Source organism: Protopterus annectens, chromosome 5.part0, assembly GCF_019279795.1.
Source record: "Protopterus annectens isolate FY-2018-M chromosome 5.part0, PAN1.0, whole genome shotgun sequence".
Lineage (NCBI taxonomy): Eukaryota > Metazoa > Chordata > Ceratodontiformes > Protopteridae > Protopterus > Protopterus annectens.
The window spans coordinates 922,915,512-922,922,239 of NC_056735.1; positions in this window are offsets into that span (position 1 = coordinate 922,915,512).

Consider the following 6,728-nt stretch of genomic DNA (forward strand, 5'->3'; position numbering starts at 1 on the left):
AGTGAGGCACATTTGCAGCCCCTGATACCCGCTACCTTCGAGTCGCAGGCCTCTACCAACACCCATGTGGAGTCCGGTATGCCACAAGATACTCAAGGTATTGGACCGATGGATGTATCTCCCTCAAATGGGTCTGGAGCTGCTGAGCAGGCACCGGCTTCTGAGGGTGTATTCATACCTCAACATTTTTATATCAAAGCGATGAAAGCTGCAAAATCAAAGGCAAAGACACCTTCAAAAACTAAAAAAATGACACCTGAGCCACATGCACAGGCCTCTATGCCTAAAAAACAGATGATCAAAATGGCTGAAGACCTTATTACCTTGATCAGGGTACTCATCCCCCTCCAGATAAGAGGCCTAGGCAAGACACTGGCTATGAATCTTCAGATCAGGTTTCTATTTCTTCTGATTCCTCTTCTGATCAGGAATTATCTTTACCTCCCTATGGGGATTCTGATGCTAAGGAGTCTATTCCATCTGCATCTCCTCCTGAGGATTATTCATTTGGAGAAACCTTACATACTTTGAGGGAGCATTTTCACTAGGAGAGTCAAGACTTCTCAGAATCAAAAAAGAGTTTCAGGGATTTCCTCCTTCTGCCTCAGCGCAAGCCATTAGCCATTCCTCCTGTGTTAGACATTGTGGATGATGTTTTTTCGGAGTCATGCCTGACCCTTGACTCTTTACCTCTGGTTCCCAGTAAGCCTGACAGGTATTACAGGGTCCCTGACTCTCATAAATTTTTATTTAGAAACCCTGCTGCTGATCCTGAAACTATTTCACAGGGTCCAAAAGGAGTTAAGGCCTCAACAGCAAAAAACCCTACCCCCTCTGACAGAGATTCAAGGGTGAGGCACAGATGGGGAAAAAAGGTTTATACATCTGCAATCTTGGCAATTAGGGCTTTAAAATGTCAATTTCATATGCTTAAGTACCAACAACATGTTATGGGATTGCTGAAACAGAAAGTGAAGTTGATTTCAGAATGTGCAGAAAATAAGGAATTGAAGGAATTATTGCATGCAGCTGAACAAGTTGGAAAGCATACTTTGCAATGTGGTTTTGATTCTTTAGAGGTCTCCTGCAGGGCCACAGTTACTGGATCTGTGATTAGGAGGCATGCCTGGTTAAAGGAACAACATTTGCCTGATCATGTTAAAGCTAAATTACTAGATGCACTTTTATAGCATGATTCTCTGTTTGGTATTAAGGCAGAAGAGGTTTTAAAGAAAATGGAAGACAAAGCTAAGTCTATGCAAACTGTTAAAGATTTCTTACAAGTGCAGCCACCTAGATTCAGTAGACACTGGCCTACAAAAAAATGGTCCTTTCCTGTGTCAGACAGAGCTCAAAGGGGCAAATCCAGATGCCCTAAGGGTTCCAGGTACCAAGCTCAAGACTCATACAGGTCAAAGCAATGGGGCGCATCCACCTCCAAATCTGGAGGCGATAAAGCGCAAACCTACAGAAAGCAATCCCAATGACTTCCCTCTGCCTACACCAAGCACTTATCTTTTGGCAGCACCCATAGGGGGAAAATTAGCACTTTTTGCTCAAAATTGGCAATAACCCAGGACAAGTGAGTACTGAACATCGTATCACAGGGATACAGATTCCATACTCTGCCGATGACAAATGGTTGGCCAGACCTGCCAAAAAAACAATGGGCAGAGGCACAGAGACAGGTTATGTCCCTCATGGTTATGGGGGCCATTCAGACAGTACCAGAACAGGAAAAAGGACAATGTTTTTACTCAAGACTGTTCTTGGTACCCAGAAAGGACAAGCCCTGGCGGCCAATACTGGATTTATCGATTTTGAACACATACCTGGACATTCCAAAATTCAAAATGCTCACTTTGCAACAGCTTCTGCCCATGCTGGGCAAAAATGCTTGGCTGGTGACTTTAGACTTAAAAGAGGCATACCTGCATGTCCCAATAAGACAGTCGTGCAGAAAATACCTCAGATTCAAGGCTTGCTTAATGCATTACCAATTCTCTGCACTGCCCTTTGGCTTATCTACCATGCCCAGAGTCTTTACAAAGTGCCTGGCACCAGTAATTGCATTTTTCAGACAAAGAAATATTCAAATATATCCTTACTTGGACGACTGTCTCATTCAAGCAGAGAATAAGGACACTCTTCTATGACACCTGGCACTTGTGAAAAGGCTTCTAGCATGCCTAGGGTACACAGTAAACAAAATGAAATCACAACTGGTACCCTCTCAAAAGGTAACATTCCTGGGTGCAAGCTTGCATACAGCTGCCCAGATGGCTTACCTCATGCCAGACAAACAAAGGCAACTGATTACTTACTTCAACCTGATGGCAACAAAAACCCAGTCTTCCGCAAGAAAATTCTGCAGGCTCTGGGCTTCATGGCATCCTGCATCCTACTAATTCCATATGCAAGACTGCATATGAGGAAACTTCAATGATACATAAAGGGTTTATGGAGTCAACATTCACACAGTCTGGAAACAATTATTCCTCTCATCCCCTGTCTGCAACAGGAGTTTCTATGGTGGGCAAAGGCCTGTCACCAAAACATGGGACGGCCCTTCACTCTACCCCCTACCAGCCAAACCTTAATGACAGTTGCATCAGATTATGCCTGGGGGCCCACATGGCAGGAAGATGCATTCTGGGCATATGGGCACCAAATCAAATGCATCTACATATCAACCAGAAAGAGATGCTAGCTGTTCAAAATGCCCTAATAGCCTTCAAGGACTTACTTCATCCAGGACAACTACTGATAAAGGCGGACAACACCACAGTCATGTGGTATATAAACAAGCAAGGGGGCACACACTCATACCCCCTTTGCAGATTAGCCATGGCACTGTGGGACACAGCTTTGACCTACCAAATAAATCTGCAAGCTTAATTCCTGCCAGGAAAACAGAATACTCTGGCAGACGATTTAAGCAGAAACCTGATGGATCCTCATGAATGGAAACTAAATCCACAAGTATTCAGCATAATAACAGAGAAATGGGGGAGCCCAGAAATAGATCTATTTGCCTCTCCTCAAAATTTTCAACTGAAAAGATTCTGCACATGGACTTATCACAGCCAAGCATGGAAAGTGGATGCCCTATCCTTCAGTTGGAAAAACCTGTCAGTTTATGCCTTTCCTCCTCTGCCTCTTCTACCCAAGTTCCTCCTAAAAGTCTGACAAGAGAAGCCAAAGATTATATTAATTGCCCCGGACTGGCCCCGCCAATACTGGTACCCAATCCTAAGGAACTTGTCTCAATACCCAGCTTGGACCTTGCCTCAAAGGCCACAACTACTGTCCCAGCAAAACAATCAGATCCTGCACAATCAACTACAGACTCTGAACCTGGCAGCATGGCTAATCATGTAATCATACGAACGACACCTCTCAGTAAAGCTGTGATGGATGTCATTTTGGAAGCCAGAAGGCCTAGTGCTAAAAAATCTTATGCTGACAAATGGAACAGATTCTGTGCTTGAAATCAAGCACAAGGAACAGATACAGCAGAGCCACATATCCCTCAGATATTACAATACTTAACTGAGATGCTTGACAAAGGCCTATCTTTCTCATCAAGCAAAATCCATGCCTCTGCCATTTCAGCTCATTACAATACAGAGCCACCAATCTTTTCTCATCCTTTACTAAAGCAGTATCTTAGAGGAGCCAAAAATGTAAGGCCTCCTAGAAGATCACCATTACCTGCATGGGGCCTCAATTATGTGTTGGAAAAACTCACCCTGCCTCCATTTGAACCAGCCACTACCGCTGATATAAAGTTCTTATCATGGAAGACAGCTCTGCTACTAGCAATTACTTCAGCATGAAGAGTTTCAGAACTACAGGCCCTCATGGCTGTAGAGCCTTTTGTCATATTTTACCCTGACAGGGTGTCTCTGAGGACAAATCTTACTTTTGTGGCTAAGGTGGTTTCCAGTGTGGCGCTTAACCAAACTATTCATCTGTCAATTTTTTATCCAAATCCGCAGAACAAAGTGGAGAGAATTCTACATTCCTTGGACGTACACAGACAACTAAAATTCTACTTGAGCAGACAAAAGCTCTAAGAAAAACTGAGCAATTACTAGTGTCATATGCTGCAGGATCAGAGGGAAAGGCTATTTCAAAGCAGACAATTTCAAAGTGGATAAGCCACTGCATCCGTTTCTGCTACTTACACCATGGTAATCTGTGCCCAAGGGCATTAGGTGTCATTCCATCAGAGCTGCAGCAACTTCGGCAGCCTTTCTCAGAGGAGTACCAACCAAAGACATTCTAGACGCTGCTACCTGGAGTCCTGTTCACACCTTTACAAAGCATTACCATTTGCCTCTCTACTCTAAGTCCAGGGCAGGCTTTGCCACTGCAGTGCTGCAGGGCCTTATAGCCGCACCTAATGCTTTTTAGCTCCAGCCTCCCAACCATAGCTTTGGGATTCTACCCAAATGTAATGACTGCAACAGTGAAACACAAAGAACATAGTACAGTTGTGTACACTTACCATAAATATAGATGTTCGAGTGTATTCACTGTTGCAGTCCAGGTTACCCTCCCGCCATCCCCCTGTCATTCTACTATTTATCTTTCCTTCTCTATCTTCTACAACCTATGTGGTGTATTTGCTTGTAGATGAAGGTAAAGTTTATATTGATGCATGTATATATATATATATATATATATATATATATATATATATATATATATATATATATATATATATATATATATATATATATATATATATATAATATTGCTACCTTTTTGGGGGCACCTGACATCAGGGACAAGAAAAACTAAAGAAAATGGTGTTGGCTGCATGTTTTATACCCCTGACGACCTGACGTCATGGAAGAGGAGACAGCAACCGACGCAGGACCCAAGACTTTGGAATTCAGGCTGACTGAGGGCAACCTGCCAGCAGATTACCCAAATGTATTGACTGCAACAGTGAATACACTCGAACATCTACATTTATGGTAAGTGTACACAACTGTACTTTCTGGGACACCCTTCTGTAATCCAACCACTCTGGTCCTTGTCATTTTCCTTAGGAACATAATCTGTGAGTAAATGTTAGAGGAAGTGTATGCAAACTAATCAAAAGCATAAATAGTAAATGTGGCATTGCAGAGGACTGCATCAGAGCGAATGCAGATTTTCTTGCCCACTGTGAGTACAAGTACAATTCTCTCTGCTTACCTGCTAAGTCAAAATTCACTTAAGTTATACTGGGTGTGGCCTCACAGCCAAGTGTTAGCAGTCCTTCCTGCAAGCCTTCTGTGTACAAAGGCATAGTGCACTGTCACTCACTGTCATTAATCCATGGTACGTCTCTCTTCTGAACTGTGAGTGAGTACCCAATCCCCTTAGTGGCAGTTACCCACTGTGTACTTCTGTGATTTTATTGGGGAAAAAAAAGGTATTTCTTTATTTGTTGCAACCCTTCCCTATGGCCTTAACAGGTTTGTTTTTTTATAGTTAGTCATAAAATTAATTTCTTTCTTTGCTCCAACTCCCATCTTATTCCCAACAGGTTCATAGGTTCATAGGTGTGTACTAGGCTAATGGCCTTGGAGTCTTTACAAGCCTAGCACAAAAAAAATTGTCCAGGCACCGTGCCACCCGATATTAGTTCACAGTGCCCATATCTGGTAGGGCAACTGGAATGATCCCTGGAGTGAACATTCTGTTACACATCCAATTGTCAAGATTTCTCTTGAAGAATGCCAGTGAGGTGCCCTGCTTGACATGAATGGGAAGCTTATTCCAGAGTATGGTCAGTCTTTGGGAGATGAACCTGTGCCTCCAGCATGTTCTCTTAATTGTGATAATGAGGTTGTGATCTCTGGCGTGTGTGGCACGGGAGATTGGGATTTCTTTAGGTGTAGCATTTCAAGTAGGGCTGGGTTGGACATGGCTTTGTAAGTCAAGCAGAAAACACCTCTAAGTAGATGATAAGAGACTGAGAACAGCTGAATTTTCTAGAGTTTGTCCATGTAGGACTTATGGTTAAGACCTAGGATCCTTTTTGGGAGGTACTTTTGTGGCCTCTCCAGCTGTTGTAGGTGTCTGGTCAGGTACATGCCAAATGGGGCATTATATTTGATGATTGGTTTAATGAGGGATGAGTCGAGAGGGATGATGACCTCTTTCTTCCTGGATGTGAAACCTTTGGTTATAAGATGTGCCACTTAGAAGGACTTTCTGACCACAGTGGTAATGTGGTGGTCGAATGTAAAGTGACTGCCGACCTGGGTGCCCAGATCTCTTATGGCCCCTTCATTGTTCACTGGGCTCCCATCAGCATGGTAATTTGTGGGAACTGAGTTTTTTCCAAAGGGGATGATAACGCATTTTTGGCGTTAAACTTCAGGCCATGGTTCCAACACAAGTCATTGGTCTCAGAGAGGCCCTTTTGTAGGATGTCTGCATCACTTGGGGAGTTGATAATGACTCCTAGTTGCAGTCATCAGTGAACTTCATTAGCCAGAGTCCTTCTGTGTTGGCCTGGATGTCTGAGAAGTAGATGCCAAACAGGTGAGTGCCCAGGACCGAGACCTGTGGGACTCCACTCGAGACTGATCTACAGTCTGACATGGTGTGAAGATTGGGTGAAGATAAAGGCTTGTCTTAAATGGTAAAAATAGTGTTACATGTGGAACTGGAAAAAATGTAACAACAGTGCACTCCACTGACCAAGTAAAGCATGTTGTGAC